At 41.5% G+C, this 23,819-nt stretch overlaps 1 protein-coding gene across 1 annotated transcript in view; it reads left to right on the forward strand.

Moving 5' to 3' along the window:
* The window catches only part of THSD4 (thrombospondin type 1 domain containing 4), a 614,837-nt gene that overhangs the window by 512,346 nt on the left and 78,672 nt on the right, over window positions 1-23,819 (forward strand). The window lies entirely within an intron of this gene.

Below are 23,819 nucleotides of genomic sequence, written 5' to 3' on the forward strand. Positions count from 1 at the left end.
TTTCTTCTAAGGACAAGCATCTTTTAATTTCACAGCTGCAGTCACCATCCGCAGTGATTTTGGAGCCCAAGAAAACAAAGTCTGTCACTCTTTCCCATATTTTCCCCCATGTATTTGCCATGAAGTGATGGGTCTGGATCCCATGATCTTTGTTTTTTAAATGTCGAGTTTTAAGCCAGCATTTTCACTCTCCTCTTTCACTTTCATCAAGAGATGGCCTCTTTAGTTCCTCTTCACTTTCTGCCATAAGGGTGGTGTCATCTGCATATCTGAGCTTATTGATAGTTCTCCTGGCAGTCTTGATTCCAGTTTGAGCTTCATCCAGCTTGGCATTTCACATGATGTACTCTGCATATAAGTTAAATAAGCAGGGTGACAATATACAGCCTTGACATACTCCATTCCCAATTTTTAAACCAGTCCATTGTTCCATATCCAGTTCTAACTGTTGCTTCTTGACCTGCATACAGGTTTCTCAGGAGGCAAGTAAGGTGATCTGGTATTCCCATCTCTTTAAGAATTTTCCACAGCTTGTTTGATCCACGCAGTCAAAGGCTTTAGTAGTCAGTGAAGAAGAAGTAGATGTTTTTCTGGAATTCCCTTGCTTTTTCTATGATCCAATGATGCTGGCACTTTGATCTGTGGTTCCTGTATTTAGAAAAATACAGCTTGTGCATCTGGAATTTCTTGGCTCATGTACTGTTGAAGCCTAGCTTGAAGGATTCTGAACATTACCTTGCTAGCTTGTGAAATGAGTGCAATTGTGCAGTCATTTGAACATTCCTTGGCATTGCCTTTCTTTGGGATTGCAATGAAATTGACATTTTCCAGTCCTGTGGCCACTGCTGAGTTTTCCAAATTTGCTGGCATATTGAGTGCAGCACTTTCAAAAGCACCATCTTTTAGGATCTGAAATAGCTCAGCTGGAATTCCATCACCTCCACTACCTTATTTGGAGTGATGCTTCCTAAGGCCCACCTGACTTTGCATTCCAGGATGTCTGGCTCTAGGTGAGTGATCACACCATCGTGGTTATCTGGGTCATGAAGATCTTTCATGTATAGTTCTTCTGTGTATTCTTGCCACCTCTTTTTAATATCTTCTGCTTCTGTTAGGTCTAAACCGTTTCTGTCCTTTATTGTGCCCATCTTTGCTTGAAATGTTCCCTTGGTATCTTGAGGAGATCTCTAGTCTTTCCCATTCTTTTGTTTTTGTCGATTTCTTTGCGTTGTTCACTTAAGAAGGCTTTCTTATGTCTCCTTGCTGTTTTTTGGAACCCTGCATTCAGATGGATATATCTTTCCTTTTCTCCTTTGCCTTTTGCTTCTTTTCTTTTCTCAGCTAATTGTAAGTCCTTCTCAGACAACCATTTTGCCTTTTTGCATTTCTTTTTCTTGGGGATGGTTTTGATCACCACCTCCTATATAATGTTACGAACCTCTGTGCATAGTTCTTCAGGCACTCTGTCTATCAGATAATCCCTTGAATCTATTTGTCACTTCCACTGTATAATCATAAGGGATTTGATTTAGGTCATACCTGAGTGGCCTAGTGGTTTTCCCTACTTTCCTCAATTATAGAGAAAAAACAAGTGGTTACCAGTGGCGAGAGGGAAGGGGAAGGGCCAAGATAGGGGTATGGGATCAAGAGATACAAACTACTATGTATAAAATAAGTAAGCAACAAGGATGTATTATACAGCACAGGGAATATAGCCAGTATTTTATGGTAATTTTATATGGAGTATAGTCATAAAAATATTAAATCACTATTGAACATTTAGAACTCATGTAATGTTGTAAATCAACTATATTTCAATTTTAAAAACTTGAAAATATCACAAAAGGGATTTCCCTGGCAGTCCAGCGATTACGATATCATGCTCCTATTGCAGGGGATATGGGTTTGATCCCTGATCAGAGAACTAAGCTTCTGTATGCTTCATGGTGTAGCCAAAAAACTTCACAGAAGAAAGAGTCTTCTATATCAGAAACTTTGGTTAATATGTAAATAGTGATGGCACATTCAACCTGTCTGAGTTGATGGCTAATGTTGGTTTGATCGTCAAGAACTGGACCTGTTAGACTCAGATTCTGAAAGCCTGCATTCTGGCCCTGTTCGTGCCATAACTTGCAAGGGGTATAGACCCATGTGCAGCTGGGAGTACAGGCCAGCTCAGCATCTCAAGATGCTTACTATTTCTCTGAACAAAGCTGGAGGAATCATAACCTTTGATGACACACAGGAGATAGGATGTTTATCTGTCTTATTTTAGGTTGGAAACCAATGAAGTTCTACAGAATTGAGCTCCACTTTGCAGTGTTTATTTGAATTTTTCATATGCTCCAAAATATAAACTAGCTGGTGGATTACGGATTCCTAGATCTTGGTTTTTTTTTTTTTTTACATGAAAAATACTTTAGAACCAATGTATCTTGTAAGCTATGTAGTCTCCTTTTCCACTTGAGTTATTCTGAACCCTGCTCTTTGGAAATAAAAGCTTAAATATAATTTTATTAAAATGATTGACATTTTATATTACTTGCCTCTTCCTTAATAAGATGTTGTGAAATTATTTTAGCTGAAATATCAAAGTTTGGCATAGTTCAGCCAGCTCAGTTTACTAATGTCATTATGTAACAGTTAAGAAATCAGACATAAAAGCATACCAAGCAAAAATTGATTCTACAGGACATGTTCTATCTGCCAACATCTTACATTGTCTTAGAGTCTTAGAAGGGATTTTTTGAAGATTTATAAGCTTTTAAAAATAAACTGCCAGTATCTTTACTTTTAAGCATGTTTTCTTAAAAGTTTTAAAACAGTGAAAGTAGGGGTCAGCAAAAAAATGTCAAGCATCATGGATCATCTGTAACTTGTACACCTTTATTTAATTTATTAGTTGAGCAGCTTTCAACGTGGGAAAGACTAGAGTATGTAAATAATGTGATACATCGTCTTTGTATGACACGTATGGCAGCTTTATATGACAGTTAACCTCAAAGATTTACTCATATACATACATTGTAAAAGTTTTGAATAATAAACATGGTATAGGGCAAAAAGATGAAATTCCTTCTCCATGCCAATCTCACACTTGATCCACTGGTTTCAAGTGTAAAGACGGAGATGAAGGACCACTCTTAACAGCTCAGTATATACCCTCCAGTCCTCTGTGGAAGTGCAAATAAATATGTATTTTCTAAAATTGATATTATATATGCTTTCTTCAATTTGCTTCTTTATTTTAATGTTATATCATGATATCTTTTCTTATGAATACATATAAAGCTAATTCATTATATTTTTAATGAAAAGCATCCCATACAATAGGTGCAACTTAATTTATTTCAGAATTTTCCTACTGAGGGATGTTTAGACTATCTCCAGCTCTAATATTGCAAATAATGCTTTCGATTTGTGGTTCAAGATGACAGACTGAGTGCATGAGTTTTTTCCCCCTCCTCCCAAGATTTTTCAAAATGACAGTAAAGGAATAAGAGAGGGTGTAACCTATAACCACCAAACAAATGGGTGGCGGGAGGGCCTCTATTACATGATTGTAACAAATTTCTGGAACAGAGTCTCAAAAGTAAGCGGAAGGGAGCTCGCTAACAGAGCAGAGGAGGTCACAGCCTAGGGAGCAGAGGGAACGGTGATGGGGGCAGGGTGCTGACCTGCATGCAGGGCCCCATGAGCCTGTGAATCTGGGAGACAGCAAGAAAAATGAAGGGTGGGAGGGGAGAATAGGGTGGCAAAACAAGCAGATAGTGAAAGACCCTGATATGTGAACAGGCATGCCAGCACACACACATCCAAAAGGGTATGGGCAGGAGACTTGGTGCTCCAAGACCTCAGTATTCATTCTGGAATGAGAAGAGGGGCTGCTTAGGGACTGGTGGCCCATCTCCTACAACGTGGCCTCTTAACACGCTTGGCCAATGTGTACAGAGTTCTCAGGCAGCCTTCCCACTGCTTTTGTCTTTAATATCAATGGATAATTGAAAATAACATAAATGGACACTTTTTTAAACCCCATAACATGAAAATCTAAGGTAAATATCTGAAAAAGATGTTTTAGAAGAAAACAGCAAATTTGGGGGGAAGAAAATTGAAGAAAGCTTCTCTAACATGTAATGCTTTCATGGATATCCTGATATATGTATCATTTCATATTACATAAATATTTCTGGAGAATAGACCCCTACTACTGCTAAGTCACTTCAGTCGTGTCCGACTCTGTGTGACCCCATAGACGGCAGCCCACCAGGCTTCCCCGTCCCTGGGATTCTCCAGGCAAGAACACTGGAGTGGGTTGCCATTTCCTTCTCCAATGCATGAAAGTGAAAAGTGAAAGTGAAGTCGCTCAGTTGTGTCCAAACCTCAGCGACCCCATGGACTGCAGCCTTCCAAGCTCCTCCGTCCATGGGATTTTCCAGGCAAGAGTACTGGAGTGGGGTGCCATTGCCTTCTCTGAGAATAGACCCCTAGAAATAGAATTTATAGATCAAATGGAATGAACACTTAAAACTGTGAATGATAAAGCAGTATTCCTCTCCAGGTTTACTTGTATTAAGTTATACCCCCACCAAAAGTTCATGAAAGAACCCTTTCTCTACATCTTTACCAACACTGAATATTATGAACGTACTTAATTTTTAGGGTTTCCCTGATGACTCAGTGGTAAAGAATCCACCTGCAATGCAGGAGACATGAATTCGATCCCTGGGTCAGGAAGATCCCCTGGAGAAGGCAGTGGCAACCCACTCCAGTATTCTTGCTTGGGAAATCTCATGAATGGAAGAGCATGGGTGGGCTACAGTTCATGGAGTTGCAAAGAGTCAGACACAACTTAGTGACTAAACAACACTCGATTTTTAGTATATATTTTTAATTTCCTTTCCCTGACCACTCATTTTTGATATTTGTACTCTGATGGATTTGCTATGAATTGTGTTTTTGGTTTTCTTGCTGATTTTAAGAATTCATGTATGTTATGAGTAATAACCATTCTCTTCGTGTATGTTTATTAGTCTTTATCTTGTGTTTCAACTCTGTGTGTGGTATCAGTTGTTGTTGTTGTTCGGTCACTGAGTCTTGTCCAGCTATTTGCAGCCCCAGGACTGCAGCATGCCAGGCTTCCCTGTCCTTCACCATCTTCTGGAGCTTGCTCAAACTCATGTCCATTGAGTCGGTGATGCCACCCAACCATCTCATCCTCTGTCATCCCCTTCTCCTCCTGTCTTCAATCTCTCCCAGCATCAGGGTCTTTTCTAATGAGTCAGCTCTTCGAATCAGGTGGCCAAAGTATTGGAGCTTCAACTTTAGCATCAGTCTTTCCAATAAATATTCAGGATTGATTTCCTTTAGGGTTGACTGGTTTGATCTCCTTGCTATCCAAGGGACTCTCAAGAGTCTTCTCCAACATCACAGTTCAAAAGCATCAGTTCTTCAGCACTCGGGCTTCTTTATGATCCAACTCTCACATCCATACATGACCACTGGAAAAACCATACCTTTGACTAGACAGGCCTTTGTTGGCAAAGTAATGTCTCTGCTTTTGAATATGCTATCTAGGTTGGTCATAACTTTCCTTCCAAGGAGTAAGCGTCTTTTAATTTCATGACTGTACTCACCATCTGCAGTGATTTTGGAACCCCCAAAAAATAAAGTCTGACACTGTTTCCACTATTTCCCCATTTCCCATGAAGTGATGGGACCAGATGCCATGATCTTTGTTTTCTGAATGTTGAGCTTTAAGCCAACTTTTTCACTCTCCTCTTTCACTTTCATCAAGAGGCTCTTTAGTTCCTCTTCACTTTCTGCCATAAGGATGGTGTCATCTGCATATCTGAGGTGATTGATATTTCTCCCAGCAATCTTGATTCCAGCTTGTGCTTCTTCCAGCCCAGCGTTTCTCATGATGTACTCTGCATATAAGTTAAATAAGCAGGGTGACAATATACAGCCTTGACGCACTCCTTTTCCTATTTGGAACCAGTCTGTTGTTCCATGTCCAGTTCTAACTGTTGCTTCCTGGCCTGCATACAGATTTCTCAAGAGACAGGTTAGGTGGTCTGGTATTCCCATCTCTTTCAGAGTTTTCCACAGTTTGTTGTGATCCACACAGTCAAAGGCTTTGGCATAGTCAATAAAGCAGAAATAGATGTTTTTCTGGAACTCTCTTGCTTTTTCCATCATCCAGCAGATGTTGACAATTGATCTCTGGTTCCTCTGCCTTTTCTAAAACCAGCTTGAACATCTGGAAGTTCACGGTTCACGTATTGCTGAAGCCTGGCTTGGAGAATTTTGAGCATTACTTTACTAGCATGTGAGATGAGTGCAATTGTGCGGTAGTTTGAGCATTCTTTGGCATTGCCTTTCTTTGGGATTGGAATGAAAACTGACCTTTTCCAGTCCTGTGGCCACTGTTGAGTTTTCCAAATTTGCTGGCATATTGAGTGCAGCACTTTCACAGCATCATCTTTCAGGATTTGAAATAGCTCAACTGGAATTCCATCACCTCCACTATCTTTGTTCATAGTGATGCTTTCTAAGGCCCACTTGACTTCACACTCCAGAATGTCTGGCTCTAGGTGAGTGATCACACCATCATGATTATCTTGGTCATGAAGATCTTTTTTGTACAGTTCTTCTGTGTATTCTTGCCACCTTTTCTTAATATCTTCTGCTTTATGGAGGACTTCTTTATCATGTTTTGACAATAAGAATGTGTCTAACAGATGTTTGCTAAAGATTCTGATGGATACCTCTTATCATAGTAAGAATTTTCTTTAAATAACTAACTTTTAAGGACTTACATTGTAACTTGCCCTTGTTTTGTGTGTGTGTATGTGTTTTTCTACAGTGTCTGTAGACACTGTACAGGATCTCTTTGCAGTCCCATGGACTGTAGCACACCAGGCTCCTCTCTCCATGGAATTCTCTAGGCAAGAACATTAGGAGAGCCATGCCCTCCTCCAAAGGATCTTCCTGAACCAGAGATCAAACTTGGATCTCCTGCATTGCAGGCGGATTCTTTACTGTCTATGCCACAAGGGATATCTTGTCAATTTATATTTATCAAGTTAATGAATATTTGCTTATTATAGATACATTGTGAGTCCTTGGTGGCTCAGATGGTAAAGAATCTGGCTGCAGTGCATGAGATCCGGGTTTGATCCCTGGGTTGGGAAGATCCCCTGGAGAAAGGCAAGGCAACCCACTCCAGGATTCTTGCCTGGAGAATTCCGTGGACAGAAGAGCCTGGCAGGCTACAGTCCATAGGATTGCAAAGAACATGCCTGAAGCAACTTTGCTCATGGACAAGCGGTGACAGAGAGTAGATACAAAACCACTATCTCTTTGTTGTTGTTGTTCAGTCGCTAAGTTGTGTCCAACTCTTTGCAACCCCATAAAATGTAGCATGCCCGGCTTCCCTGTCCTTCACCATCTCCTCGGGTTTGCCCAAACTCATGTTCATTGAGTTGATAATGCCATCCAACTATCTCATCCTCTCTTGTCTGCTTCTCCTCCTCTCCTACCCTCAATTTTTCCCAGCATCAGGGTCTTTTCCACTGAGTCCATTCTTTGTATCAGGTGGCAAACATATTGGAGCTTCAGCTTCAGCAACAGTCCTTCCAGTGAACATTCAGAGTTGAGTTTCCTTCGGATTGGCTGACTTGATCTCCTTGCTGTGCTGTCCAAGGGACCCTCAAGGTTCTTCTCCAGCACCACAGTTCGAAAGCATCAACTTTTCAGTGCTCAGCCTTCTTTATGGTCCTATTCTCACATCCATACATGACTACTGGAAAAACCATAGCTTTGACTATATGGACTTTTGTCCCCAAAGTGATGTCTCTGCTTTTTAATATGCTGGCTAGGTTTGACATAGCTTTTCTTCCAAGGAGCAAGTGGCTTTCAGTTTCATGGCTGCATTTACCATCTGCATGATTTTGGAGCCTAAGAAAATAAAATGCCACTATTTCCACTTTTCCCTTATCTGTCTCTTAGAGTTATGTAAGGATTCAATAGGATAATAAACATAAAACATCCGGCATGGCAAGAGCTTAATTCATGTTTTCCCTTAATTCATATTTTCCCTTCCTTATCCCAAGGTCCCAGTATTTATCAATGACTGCTTAATAAAACTCTTCTTCTTCTTGTAACAGCTAAATAGAAAACAGTCTTCTCTTTCACCCACTGCCTGAAGCCTCTAGGATTATGTTGACTCAAGTGTAAAAATTTGTACCTTTCTTCTTAGACATCAAAAGCCTACCTGATTTAACTTAATCGCTCCAGTTGAGTGTCCTTCTGCCCTCCCCATCAGCTGTCTCTCTAGGAGTAATTCCTTCTTCCCAACAGAACGAAAACAGAAACACCAGTGAACATGTGTGTTCAGCATCTCCCCTGTGATTATCTCATTCTAATCAGAAAATGATTTCTGTTAAGCCCACAGACAATAGAAAGCAAACATGGTTACCAAGGGGAGAATGGGAAGGGATAAGCGTATACTCACTGCTGTATATAAAATAAACAATAGGGACTTACTGTATAGCACAGGGAACTATAGTCAGTATTTGGTAGCAACCTAAAAGGGAAAAGGGCTTCCCCGGTGGCTCAGATGCTAAAGAATCTGCCTTCAATGTGGGAGACCTGGGTTCGATCCCTGGGTGAAGAAAATCCCCTGGAGAAGAAAATGGCAACCCCCTCTAGTATTCTTGCCTGGAGAATTCCATGGGTGGAGGAGCCTGGTGGGCTACAGTACATGGGGTTGCAAAGAGTTGGACATGACTGAGCAACTTTCACTTTCACTATAAGGGAAAAGGCTCTGGAAAAGAATATATATATATATATATGCATATATGTGTGTGTGTGTATGTTTATATAACTGAATCACTTTGCTATATACCTGAAACTAACACAACTTTGCAAATCAACTATACTCCAATAAAAAGAAGAGAAAATGGTTTCTTTGCTGGATAAACTTAGAATCACGCATTTACTCCTTGAACCTCCACCTTAGACTGCATCCAGTGCTTCGAGTGACGTTTCTCTGATCTTGTTCTGTGTCACCCTTTTTTTTGCCACACCTCTTGGTATGTGATAACCTGGCTCCCCACCAGGGATCAAGCCCACAGCCCCTGCATTGGAAGCACAGAGTCTTAACCACTGGGCCACCAGGGAAGTCCCTGTCATCTCCAGTTCTTGACTTTGTCTTCCATTCAGTTCAGCCTTGGACTGAAATTGCCCTTTGCAGAGCTACCATTTCTGACTGGGCTGCTTTTGGACAAGTTTGTTAATGTTTCTGATATTCCATTTCCTCACAAGTAAAATAAAGAAACAGGTCCAAATGAGATGTATGTAAAATACCCAGCATCTTAGAGGCACTTGGTAACTGTTAGTTTTTTCATCTCCCTAAGTTAGTGGTTCTCACTCTGGCTGCACACTGGAGTCACAGGAGGTGTAGATTTGAGGTCTGTTTGAAATATGTCAGTGCCTTGTTCTCACCGGCATATCTAGTAGATGTGGGGCACAACGTGGGTATTAGGATTTTTAAGCTCCTACGTGATTCCAGTGTCCTTTCAGGGTAAAGGACATTTCCCCATCCAGTGGGTCTCAACTAGGGGACCAGGTTGCTCCCACCCCGATCCAGTGGGTCGCAACTGGGGGACCAGGTTGCTCCCACCCCCATCCCCATACATGTGGTAATATCTGGAGACAAATTTTTTTGGCTGTGCCGGGTCTTTGTTGTTGCATGTGGGTTTCTTTAGTTGCAGAGAGCGGGGGCTACCCTCTGGTTGCAGCACAGGGGCTTCTCATTGTGGTGGCTTCTCTTGTTGCAGAGCACAGGCTCTAGGGCTTGCAGGCTTCCGTAGCTGCTGCAGCACCTGGGCTCAGTAGTTGCTGCTCACAGGCTCTAGAGCATGGGCTCAGTAATTGTGGTGCATGGGCTTGGTTGCTTCACAGCATATGGGATCTTCTCAGACCTGGGATCGAACCCATGTCCCCTGCATTGCAAGGTGGATTCTTAACCACTGGACCACCAGGGAAACCCTGGAGACATCTTTGACTGTTACAACTTGAGTAAGGTTGGAGGTTGCTACTGACATCTGGTGAAGAGAGGCCAGAGATGCTGCCAAGCATCCTACAGTGCAAGGAGAGCCCTACAGCAAAGAATTATCCAGCCCCAAATGTCAATAGTGCTGGGATGAGAAACCCTGACCAATGTGATCCCCAAGATCCCTTTCGATCCTGAAGTTTCATGAGTCCTTTCTTGCAGAATGTTGTCTTAATAGTAATAAATGTCTAAGGTGCTGTTGGAAAGACTTTCTGTCTACCATTATGTTTGCATCTGTCAGTTCACTCTGAAGTCTTAGTTCCCAGCCCAAGCCCCCTCCTTCAGTTTACCTTCAATCTTTCACTCCGTCAGTTGGCTGCCGGCCCCTGGGTGACATCCCCAGCAGCAGAAATTCCAGCTTAGTGCACCTTCCTACAGACTTCCTTTCTGGCATTTTCAGTCCTTGCTTACTTTCTTAATGCATGGCAGAAGAATAAAAGGCAGATAGGTAAAAAGAAAAGCAAAGAGAGATTTTTCCTTTGGATTCTCATAGGACTTTGATCATATCTCCAGTTTGGCACTCACCGTAATATTTTATTGTAATTTATCTGTTTATATGTCTGTGTTCTCCCTGTATACTCCTTGAAGACAGACAGTCCAGACTCAGACATTCCTTCCCTGGAGTACCCTCCTGGTGCCAGCAGCTGGGACAGATCTCTTATGCTGTGCAGCCCATTTTGGGGGTCTATGCTCAGGCACCCTTAACCCACCTTAATCACGCTTATGATCACCATTATGGTGATCACACCTTAGACCACCTTCATGATCTCACATATGGCAGGGGTCCCCAACCTCTGGGATCTGTTGCCTAAGAATCTGAAGTGGAGCTGATGTGATAATAATAGAAGTAAAGTCCCCAATAAATGTAATGTGTTGGAATTATCCCAAAACCATCCCCCCGACTTTGACACCAAAGTCTTTGACTGTGTGGATCGCAACAAACTATGGAAAATTCTTAAAGAGATGGGAATACCAGACCACCTGACCTGCCTCTTGGGAAATCTGTATGCAGGTCAAGAAGCAAAAGTTAGAACCAGACATGGAACAACAGACTGGTTCCACATCGGGAAAGGAGTACATCAAGGCTGTATATTATCACCCTGCTTATTTAACTTATATGCAGAGTACATCATGCAAAATGCCAGGCTAGATGAAGCACAAGCTGGAATCAAGATTGCCGGGAGAAATATCAATAACCTCAGATATGCAGATGATGCCACCCTTATGGCAGAAAGCGAAGAAGAACTAAAAAACCTCTTGATGAAAGTGAAAGAGGAGAGTGAAAAAGTTGGCTTAAAAATCAACATTCAGAAAACTAAGATCAAGGTATCTGATCCCACCACTTCAGGCAAATAGATGGGGAAACAATGGAAACAGTGAGAGACTTTATTTCTTAGGGCTCCAAAATCACTGCAGATGGTGACTGCAGCCATGAAATTAAAAGATGCTTCCTTCTTGGAAGAAAAATTATGACCAACCTGGACAGCATATTAAAAAGCAGACATTACTTTGCCCACAAAGGTCTGTCTAGTCAAAGCTATGGTTTTTCCAGTAGTCATATGTGGATGTGAGAGTTGGACTATAAAGAAAACTGAGCACTGACGAATTGATGCTTTTGAACTGTGTTGTTGGAGAAGACTCTTGAGCGTCCCTTGGACTGCAAGGAGATCCAACCAGTCTATCCTAAAGGAGATCAGTCCTGAGTGTTCATTGGAAGGACTGATGCTGAAGCTGAAACTCCAATACTCTGGCCACCTGATGCAAAGAACTGACTCATTGGAAAAGATACTGATGCTGGGAAAGATTGAAGGCAGGAGGAGAAGGGGATGACAGAGAATGAGATGGGTGGATGGCATTACCGATTCTATGTACATAAGTTTGAGTAAGCTCTGGGAGATGATGAAGGACAGGGAAGCCTGGCGTGCTGCAGTCCATGGGGTCGCAAAGAGTCAGACACGACTGAGCAATTGAACTGATCCCCCTGACCTCATCCATGGAAAAATTGTCTTCCATGAAACCAGTCCTTGGTGCCAAAAAGGTTGGAGACCGCTGGAATGGTACTGGAGTCCTATGTTACTTGTCGACTATAAGAATCCTGGGTCTGCCTCCTGCGTGTAATTCAGCATTTACAGGGGTGGTTGGCTGGGGACGGGTCCTACTAGCATCTGCATTTAGCGCCCAGGACACTGAGCTCAGCCTGGTGGAGGGGCCTGCCGAGGGAAACAGTTTGTGAGTAGTGGAGTCAGGGCTCAAGTCCAGGCTCAGTCTGTTCATGACCCACATTCTGTATATATGCCCATGGCCACTGGCAAGAAAATTGTGACTGGGGAGTGGGAAGGACCTGTGCCCTTCTCCCTCCCCCAACCCATGAGAAAAAAGATATATTCTAATCCCTCATAGCCTTTTGTCCCCTCCACACTGTTCTATCCCTACCCCACTATTACCTCAAACCTCAAACCTTACTGACATCATCTGGCCTACCTTCACATTGGAAACTCTTAGGCTAGCTTGCCAGAGTTCTATCTTAGTCACTAGACTTTCACCATCCGCCTCAACAGAGATCTTCTGAAACTAGCACCTAAAAGAACATCCAGCTCTTAAGCAGTGTTGAACATTTTGGAGAAATAAAGCATTGTGCAGCTTTTTTCCCTTTTTAAAAAAAATGTGGTAAAACATATATAAACATAAAATTTACCGTTTTAACAATTTTAATACTTCAGGGATATTAAGTACATTCATGATATTGTACGACTATCACCACTATCAGAACTTTTTCATCATCCCCAAAACTATACCTAATAAATAATAATTCCCCATTTGCCCCTATTTCAAGCCCCTGGTAACCTCTACTTTCTGTCTCATGAATCTTAGAAATTCTACTTTCTGTCTCATAAATTTTCCTATTCTAGGTACCTCATCCAAGTGGAGCCACAGACTGTCTGTCCTTTTGTGTTTGGATTATTTCACTTAGCATAATGCTGTCAAGGTTCATCCACATTGCAGCATGTGTCAGAAATTTATTCCTTTTTATGTAGCTACCACACTTTTTCATCCACCCATCTGTTGATGAACAGTTGGGTCCTTTCCACCTTTTGGCTATTGTGAATAATGCTATTGTGTTTAGTCCCTACTTTCATTTCTTTTGGGTATATACTTGGGAATGGCACTGCAGCATCATATGGTAATTCTGTATTTAACTTTTTAAAGAGCTGCACAATTGTTTGCCACAGTGGCTGCACCTTTTTCTATTCTCACCAGCAACACACGAGAGTCTCAGCTTCTCCACATCCTCACCAACATGTCAAGTGTGTGTTTTCTTTTCAAGTGTGTTTTTAAAAGAGTATTCAAGCAGGGAGAAACACAGACTGCTCTCAAGCATCAGGAAAGGATGCTGAGATGGGCTTTAGGACCTCTTTCGGTTACCTGTGATAAGTAGTGGCAGCCCCAGGTAACGTCTGAATGATGTCCTGGCCCATGGCTCATGGTTCCTCATCTATACCGGCACAAGAGAAGGTGGTCCTCGAACATTTGGATTTATATTTGGACTCAGTTCTTGCCTTCTCTTTAGCAGCAGGCTTTTATGATTCCTGTCCAAAACCAAACCCTTACCAAAGATCCCATGCCAGAGAGACTGTGGAAAGATGCTGTTATTTGTTTGAGCACTCCTGGACTTAATTTTGCATTACGTACTTTCCACCTGGTGTCTGACAGCATGCTTCCCTTTGATTTAGGAAAGCTCTGATGTCCTTGCATCAGTTTACATGAGCTTTCTTATAACTTTTATCGTCTCTCTGCCTTGAAAAGCTTTCAGAGACACTGGAACCAAGTGAAATCCGTTCTGCTCCACCTCCGTATGCTCCTTGTATTTTCACATTATCTACTTTTACTGTCTGGAAATGTAAGACTAAATTTCCCTGTTTGTACTTGGATTTGCCTGTTGTTTTGTGGGGAAGAGTTAAGCTGTGATTTGTTTTTGCTTTTAATTGTATCATCTGTCTCAGACATATGCAAAGCACCCACACCTGCTCTTTTGCACCTAATGGGATCTTTCCTGAAATGCAGGGAACAGCTGTTGAGGGGCTGGCTCTTAGATTTTTATGAAAGTGGTTTGACAGCCCAGTCTCTGCAGGGAGAATGACATTCTCTCCCAGCAGCACCTCCAGACAGCATCTTCAGCAGGGCTGCTAATCACTTCCAGGTCTTATACCTGGATTAGGGTAATGGCTCAGAACCCATTATCTGTGCGTCCAGCATGGACAGAGCTGTCCTCAGTCTATCCACTCTAACCCGCTTGGAAGTGCCTCTGAGCTTTCCCTCTTTGAACAAAGTCTGGCTTTTGAGGGTGTGTTAGATCACTGATCTTCCACATTAGAGAATTAATATGAGTTAAGCCTCAAGAAGAGATTTCTAAAGCTTAAACTACATTTAATAAATATAGTTGACTTCAGGAAAGAGAAGTGACAGCCAAAACAAAGAGTAACTTCCAGAATTTCTTAACCAGCAGCTGAGGCTGCCCACGCTTTGCTGCTCTGTGGTCAATGCTCTTTTCTGAAGGTCCTCTGCTTTCTCTCAAGAGCTAAAGCTTCAGAAATGGGAAATCTGCCTTCTAGGACGGGCCCCCTCTTCCCTCCAGGAGAAACTGAGCACGCTTCTCTCACTAAGCAGAACTGCAGTCCGATTCTGCTCTTCCTTTGCACATTTCATTCTTGCTAATAAACCCCTGAGGGTTGAGTTTTGAAGACCCGCTGCTTTTCTCCTGCTAGGGGTGGGCTGCCTTTGCTAGCTATCACTCAGCTATTTTAGCCAAGCTTCAACAGCTCTTAGAATTTTCTGCATCTCCTGATTCTACTGGATCCTTTTCCTAAGCCAGACATTATTCCCTGAATTATAATCATACAGATGTCAGAGTGGGAGAAGTATACAGCTTCAGTCTGAATTAAGTTGATATTCATGTTCCTAAGAAAGTATACATAGCCCCTACTCCTCCAGCTTCTTTGTCACCCTGATATTTATTTTGCTTTGGGGGCAAAATTTGTCTCCTTGTCTCCTCAGTATTTATTCTTCTCTTAATCTAGTAATTCTTTAATCTGATTAAGTAAAACATTGCTCTTCTTGTGACTTGATATTCATTGCAGCTATCCTGTGCAATGCCTTGCAGGGATATGAAGTTGTGATCCCTGCACCCAGAATGTGCATGCATGTTAAGTCCCTTCAGTCATGTCCAACTCTTTGCAATATGATGGACTGTAGCCCACCAGGCTCCTCTGTCCACAGCATTTTCCAGACAAGAATACTGGAGTGGGTTGCCATGCCTTTCTCCAGAGGATCTTCCCGACCCAGGCGCTGAATCCTCGTCTCTTATGTCTGCTGCATTGGCTTGGGCAGACAGGTTCTTTACTGCTAGTGCCACCTGGGGAGCCCCATTTACAGTCTGTTTGAGACTTCTTTGAAGATTTTTGAGACTCAGCACTATAGGAGTGCAAAGGATGGAGAAATTTTTTCTAACAGGATAAACTGAGGAGGAACATGGGGAGATGGCATTTAAACTGAGTTTTTAGGGCAGGGGTTGGCAACCTTTGGGGCTGAAAGTGTCATTTAGTGAGTATTTTAGGCTCTGCAAGACTTTTGGTCTCAGCTAGAACTACTTTGCCATCATAGCGAGAAAGCAGCCACAGACAATATGTAAATGAGCGGTTGTGGCTATGTTCCAAGAAAACTTGATTTACAAAAAAGACGGTAACCAAATTTGGTCTCCCTGCTGTAGTTTGCCAACCCCTGTGTTATAGGATAGATAGGGCTTTATCATGGGCTTTCCTGGTGGCTCAGATAGTAAAGAATCTGCCTGCAATGAGGGAGACCTGGGTTCAATCCCTGGGTTGGGAAGATCCCCTGGAGGAAGGCATGGCACCCCACTCTAGTATTCCTGCCTGGAGAATTCCCACGGACAGAGGAGCCTGGTGCGCTGCAGTCCATGGAGTTGCAAAGAACAACTAAGCACAGCACAGGGTTTTATCAAAAGAAATAGGGGAAAGAACATTTCAGTCCGAAGCATAAGCTAAGGTTCAGAGAAGAAGGTAATATGACGCATGTCTGGACATAGTATAAGTAAGTAAGGATGGCCTTGAATTTGAGGATGTAATTGTAGGATAAGGCCAGACCATGGAAGCTCTTTCATCCCAGACTCCATCCGTTGGATGAATCTTTGGGCAGATCTCAGCCACTGAAGATGTAGGGCTGGAAGAGGGTTGTGACAGAATCATGCTTCACTTTAAAGGCATTTTTTGGCAGTAGTAGGGAAGGAGGAGAACAGAAAGCAAGCATTTCAGAAAGGCCACGTCTATACCAAGAGTCTGAGGATGGGATATGACTAGTAAACAAAGTATTGGTTTGTATCAGTGGGCTCCATGACTCCAAACAATAAACTGAACCGTAAGAAACCAGTTTGTGTATGTGTGTCTTTAATCAGTGACTATAAGTGTCTCATTATACAAAAACATAATATCCACCAAACCATTGCTAGATCCTGGAATGGTAAAGTGCATTTGGCATTTGGAATGATCTGGAACAAATGAGAGTAGAAGGAGCAGATGAGTAATTTCAGGATGGGGAACACCTGCATACCTGTGGCGGATTCATGTTGATGTATGGCAAAAGCAATACAATATTGTAAAGTAATTAACCTCCAATTAAAGTAAATAAATTTATATAAAAAAAGAATACCCAAGTAAAAAATATTAAAGCAGAGATTTGAACACAGGCAAAAAAAAAAAAGTGAAAAATTAGGAGATCATTCCTACTTATAAAAGAGAAGTTGGGGACAATATACTAAGGAGAAATCTAAGTTGCATTGAAGAAACTTTTCTTGTCTCTAAAACAACACTCTTCAAACTGAGCCCAGTCTTTCCTTCCTTGGTGGTGAGCTCTAGGAATGCCAAAGCCTAATGGTTACCTAGTACTTTATCCGTGCCAATCACCTAATCCTCACAGCAGCTTCTCATAGGCAGCAAAGATCCTGTCCCCATTCTTCATTAATGCTTTCCTTAAGTGGAATTCCTCTATTTTCAATTACCCTTCACAAATCATATATCCAATGCCTGCCTGCATGCTAAGCCACTTCAATCACGTCTGACTCTTTGCGATTCTTTGGACTGTAGCCCTCCAGGCTCCTCTGTCCATGGAATTCTCCAGGCAAGAATACTGGAGTGAGTTGCCATGCCTTCCTCTAGGAGATCTTCCCAACCCAGGGCTCCAACCTGCAACTCTTATGTCTCCTGCATTGGTAGGTGGGTCCTTTACCACTCAGCACGACTTAGGAAGCCCCATATATCCCATAAATTTCCAAAATTGCTGCAAGAAGACCAATATTAACCCTAAAGATAAATTGTTAACAGTTCAGTGGAAAGTTGTTCATCGAAAAAACTAACTTAAGATTTTTTTCTAAATGAATGCTCCACATTGTGGTTCAGTTGGATTCAGTTCAGCCGCTCAGTCGTGTCCGACTCCTTGCGACCCCATGAATCGCAGCACGCCAGGCCTCCCTGTCCATCACCAACTCCCGGAGTTCACTCAAACTCACGTCCATCAAGTCGGTGATGCCATCCAGCCATCTCATCCTCGGTCGTCCCCTTCTCCTCCTGCCCCCAATCCTTCCCAGCATCAAAGGCTTTTCCAATAAGTCAACTCTTCGCATGAGGTGGCCAAAGTACTGGAGCTTCAGCTTTAGCATCATTCCTTCCAAAGAAATCCCAGGGTTGATCTCCTTCAGAATGGACTGCTTGGATCTCCTTGCAGTCCAAGGGACTCTCAAGAGTCTTCTCCAACACCACAGTTCAAAAGCATCAGTTCTTCGGTGCTCAGCTTTCTTCATAGTCCAACTCTCACATCCATACATGACTACTGGAAAAACCATAGCCTTGACTAGAAGGATCTTAGTCGGCAAAGTAATGTCTCAGCTTTTCAATATGCTATCTAGGTTGTTCATAACTTTTCTTCCAAGGAGTAAGCATCTTTTAATTTCATGGCTGCAGTCATCATCTGCAGTGATTTTGGAGCCCAAAAAAATAAAGTCTGACACTGTTTCCACTGTTTCCCCATCTATTTCCCATGGAGTGATGGGACCAAATGCCATGATCTTCATTTTCTGAATGTTGAGCTTTAAGCCAACTTTTTCACTCTCCTCTTTCACTTTCATCAAGAGGCTTTTTAGTTCCTCTTCACTTTCTGCCATAAGGGTGGTGTCATCTGCATATCTGAGGTTATTGATATTTCTCCCGGCAATCTTGATTCCAGCTTGTGTTTCTTCCAGCCCAGCGTTTCTCATGATGTACTCTGCATATAAGTTAAAAAAGCAGGGTGACAATGTACAGCCTTGACGCACTCCTTTTCCTATTTGGAACCAGTCTGTTGTTCCATGTCCAGTTCTAACTGTTGCTTCCTGGCCTGCATACAGATTTCTCAAGAGACAGGTTAGGTGGTCTGGTATTCCCATCTCTTTCAGAGTTTTCCACAGTTTATTGTGATCCACACAGTCAAAGGCTTTGGCATAGTCAATAAAGCAGAAATAGATGTTTTTCTGGAACTCTCTTGCTTTTTCCATGATCCAGCGGATGTTGGCAATTTGATCTCTGGTTCCTCTGGCTTTTCTAAAACCAGCTTGAACATCAGGGAGTTCACGGTTCACGTATTGCTGAAGCCTGGCTTGGAGAATTTTGAGCATCACTTTACTAGCGTGTGAGATGAGTGCAATTGTGCGGTAGTTTGAGCATGCTTTGACATTGCCTTTCTTTGGGATTGGAATGAAAACTGACCTTTTCCAGGCCTGTGGCCACTGCTGAGTTTTCCAAATTTGCTGGCATATTGAGTGCAGCACTTTCACAGCATCATCTTTCAGGATTTGAAATAGCTCAACTGGAATTCCATCACCTCCACTATCTTTGTTCGTAGTGATGCTTTCTAAGGCCCACTTGACTTCACATTCTAGGATGTCTGGCTCTAGGTGAGTGATCACACCATCGTGATTATCCCAGTCGTGAAGATCCTTTTTGTACAGTTCTTCTGTGTATTCTTGCCATCTCTTCTTAATATCTTCTGCTTCTGTTAGGTCCATACCATTTCTGTCCTTTATCGAGCCCATCTTTGCATGAAATGTTCCCTTGGTATCTCTAATTTTCTTGAAGAGATCTCTAGTCTTTCCCATTCTGTTGTTTTCCTCTATTTCTTTGCATTGATCACTGAAGAAGGCTTTCTTATCTCTTCTTGCTATTTTTTGGAACTCTGCATTCAGATGCTTATATCTTTCCTTTTCTCCTTGGCTTTTCACTTCTCTTCTTTTCACAGCCATTTGTAAGCCTTCCCCAGACAACCATTTTGCTTTTTTGCATTTCTTTTCCTTGGGGATGGTCTTGATCCCTGTCTCCTGTATAATGTCACGAACCTCATTCCATAGTTCATCAGGTACTCTATCTATCAGATCTAGGCCCTTAAATCTATCCTTGCCTTTACTTACAAACATGTGAATGGCTTAGACTAACTTGGAATTTTCAGAAACATTCAGTTACCAGTTCTACTGGTGTAAGTACACAGGATACAAAGTCTCAAACATTTCAATATGAACAGAAATGTACAGGTTGTACAAGGCAAATTGCTGGCTCTATAGCCTTCAGTCAGTTGCTTGATCTCCCCATTGTATCATTTTCTTTATCTGTAAAATGAGTGGACAATAATGCTTATTTTATAGGGTCTTGTGGAAGATTAAGTAAGATACTACCAATAAAGCATTCATCACAGTGGCTGACACAACATATGTATTCAACAAGTATCAGATGTTGTTATTACTATTTTTATTGTTAGTATTATACAAACTAGTCCAGAATTACATGGGTATAGGTCCACATCCTTGTGCTTTGAAAGGATGTGCTTTGTCTGGATAATAAATAACCCTTCCACAAGCAAAGACTTTTTCTAACCATACCAAGCCCATAGTGAAATCAAAGTTTTCAGCACATGCTTTTATAACTGACAGTAAATTAGATCTTAAGGGCTGTTTGGATTGTATCCAGGCCATGTGATGTCTCCTCTTAGAGCTCATTGACTTGAGGCATTACCACGATGTTCACAGATGCAGTCAGAAGTTGATCAACACTTATATTTAAGGTTTGAGCAGGGATCAGGGATTGGGCCTTTAGATGTTCTGCTTTTAATATGAATACTGACTTTCTATTTTGTGATGTTTTTAAAATGTTCAACCATGTCACAGAGACCATGGAAGTTTCTGCTGTGAGCAATACGTCTCTCATAGAAACATAAACCTCAGTGCTGGTCAGTGTGGGGACTATCGGAGTCTTTACGACACAGACCCCTCCTGGAAGGGTGAAAAATGAAGGTTAAAGTCGCTCAGTTGTGTCCAACTCTTTGCAACCCCATGGATTATACAGTCCATGGAGTTCTCCAGGCCAGAATACTGGAGTGGGTAGCCTTTCCCATCTCCAGGGGATCTTCCTAATCCAGGGATCTAACCCAGGTCTCCCACATTGCAAGCGGATTCTTTACCAACTGAGCTATCAGGGAATCCCAACAGACTTGTTTCATCCCAAGACTTCATGGACCTGCTTAATTGACTGAAGTGTGGCTCAACGGTAAAATGTCTGCCTGCCAACACAGGAGACACAGGAGCCATGGGTTGAGTCCCTGGATCAGCAAGATTCTCTTGAGAAGGAAATGGCAACCCACTCCAGTATTCTTGCCTGGAAAATCCCACACACAGAGGAGCCTGGAGGGCTACAATCCATGGGGTCACAAAAGAATCAGACATGACTGAGCAACTGAGGACACAGATAAGTTTAACTTGTCAACATAGACCTTTATTTCCTCTTCCCAAAACAAAAATGGAAAAGAAACACATGTTTAAGGACGGAAAGCCTGACTTCTGGCCAGAGCCATCAGCTGGCCTAGCACTTATTTATTTGTTAAATAAGCATTTTATTGAAGTACTAAGTATAAATATATAGGAAAAGCCCTCAGTTCAAATTTGTACAGCTTTGATGAATTTTCACAACGTGAACCCACTCGTGTAACTAGTACCCAGATCAGGAATTAGGACTTTATTGGCATTCCAGGAGCCCCTTCTGGCCCCACACTCCCTCAGTCACTAATCCCCCGACTCTGAAAGAAACTGCTACTTTTACTATTAACACTCTAAATTAGTTTTGTCTGTTTTTTAAAAGCCTTATACATTGATAAATATGGAAAATACAGCATATACTCTTTTATATATGGCTTGGGGGCAGAGGGGTCTAAACATTGTTACAGCTTAACTTGGAGAATAGTATAAAATGAGATGACAGGTTTTTTCCTCATGTTTAGCCAATTTTCCAACCCAACATTTTGGATAATTTATTTATTTAACATTGGAATGCTTAGAATGTGCTACATCCTCATATTTACCCTAGGTCTATTTCATGAGTGCTTGTTCTGTTCCATTTATCTGTCAAATAAATTCTGTACCACATTTTGACTATTGCAGCTTTAAAATGTGATTTAACATTTGGCACGGCAAGGCTCTCTTATTTTGCTTCTTTTTAACAATATTTAAGATATCTGGGTGAACTTCCCTGGCAGTCCAGTGGTTAAGACATCACCTTCCAATTCAGGGGGTGCAAGTTTCATCTCTGGTCAAGGAGCTAAAATCCCACATGGTTTGCAGCCAAAAAACCAAAACAGAGTGGAAGCAACATTGTAACAAATTTAATAAAGACTTTTAAAATGATTCACATCAAAACAAAAAATACTTTTAAAAAAAAAGGTAATCTAGGATGTTTGTATCCCAGGTGAGTTTTGGAATCCTTTTATCACATTCAAAAAATGCTATTGATATTTTCTTGGGACTGTGTTAAACCCACTCAGTCAACATGTATTGGGCACTTGCTATGTGCCAGGCTCTGTTCTAGGCACAGGGAATACTGCAGAGAAGAAGGACACACCACCGCCCTTATGATACTTACTTTCCAGGGAAGGAGCTTGGAAACAAAAGAGCAAAAATATCCTTTCAGATGGAAATATGTGCTATTAAAAAAAACAGGGAAAGTAGAGACAGAGTGGCTGGCTGGAGGAGCAAGGTGCTACTTGAGTTCAGTGGTCAGAAAAGATCTCTCGAAGGAGGTGATACTTGGATTGGAAACTGCATTCTGCTTAGAGTGTACCAGATGTATATTTCACTGTGGGAGTGAAATGAGCATCCAACCTCAGAATGTAGCATTTATTTCCATTTATTCAAATAGTTTATATCTGCCAGTAAAATTTTAATATTTCCCATATAGATTTCTGCATTTCTTGTGAAGATTGGTCTTAGTATTTAAGTGCATTTTGCTGCAGAACGATGATGATGGAGAATGAAATCTGTTCCTATTTTATCTTCAAATTGTTATTATTAGCATATAGAAAAGTTATGAATTTCTTACATTTACCACTGTCTGACCACTTTATGAAGGTGAAAGTCACTCAGCTGTGTCTGACTCTTTGTGTCCCCATGGACTGGAGCCTGTCAGGCTCCCCTGTCCATGAAATTCTCCAGGAAAGAATACTGGAGTGGGTAAGCCATTGTCTTCTCCAGGGGATCTTCCCAACCCAGGGATGGAACCCGGGTCTGCGGCACTGCAGGCAAATTCTTCACCATCTGAGCCACCAGGGAAGCCCCACCACGTTGTGAACTTTTATTAATTTTGAGTTGATGTTTTGAGTTGAGCTTATTAGTTTTGAGTTGATTTTCTAATGATATATCAAATAGAAATAATTACAATGTTGCCTTCTTCTTTTCAATTCTTTCTCATGAACTATTCAGTATTACCACAACTTCGCCAAAATTTCTAAAACCACTGTTCATGAGTGACAGCAGACGTCTTTCACCTATCTCTTTCATGTGAATAACCTCTAATTTTCACTATCGTGAAAGATAAATGTATGCTCAATACATATTTTAAATTCATGTATGATTACATGCCTATTATCAGATTGAGAAAGTCTGTTTCTAATTTTGTAAATGTTTTTACCAGGATGAGTTTTAAATGTCATTTTTGGCAGCTATTTAAATTATTTTTTCCTAAAAATTTCCTATATTAAATCATTCTTGCATTCCTGGCATACAACCTTCTTCATCTTGCTCAGGGATCCTTTTTTCCTTCTGTTGAATTCAGTTTGCTGGTACCTTACTTAGGACTTTTTAAATCTATAAGTCATCAGCAAGACTGGCCTATTGCTTTCATTTTGTGTTACTTCTCTGAAGCTTCGGTTAGGTTAGCTTTCCAATTTTTATATGCTCTGGAAAGGTTTATATCATTACCTAGTCCTTTAGATTTTGATGGAAACACACCAATAAAAAACATTTGGCTCTGGAATCTTTAAAAGAAATTATTTTGGGTAACTCTTAAAAATTCTTTTATGGTTACTAGTCTATCATGATTTTTTTTGTTCATCTTAAGTTGATTTGGTAATTTTTAATTGTAGCGTTTTCATGGAGAGCTTCAAATATGATAGTATAGAATTATATATAGAATTCACTGATTATTTAAATGTCCTCTGATACACTGGGGCTTTCCTGGTGGCTCAGACGATAAAGAATTTGCCTGCAATGTAGGAGACCCGAGTTCAGTCCCTGGGTTGGGAAGATCCCCTGGAGGAGAAAATGGCAACCCACTTCAGTATTCTT

Source organism: Budorcas taxicolor, chromosome 10, assembly GCF_023091745.1.
Source record: "Budorcas taxicolor isolate Tak-1 chromosome 10, Takin1.1, whole genome shotgun sequence".
NCBI lineage: Eukaryota > Metazoa > Chordata > Mammalia > Artiodactyla > Bovidae > Budorcas > Budorcas taxicolor.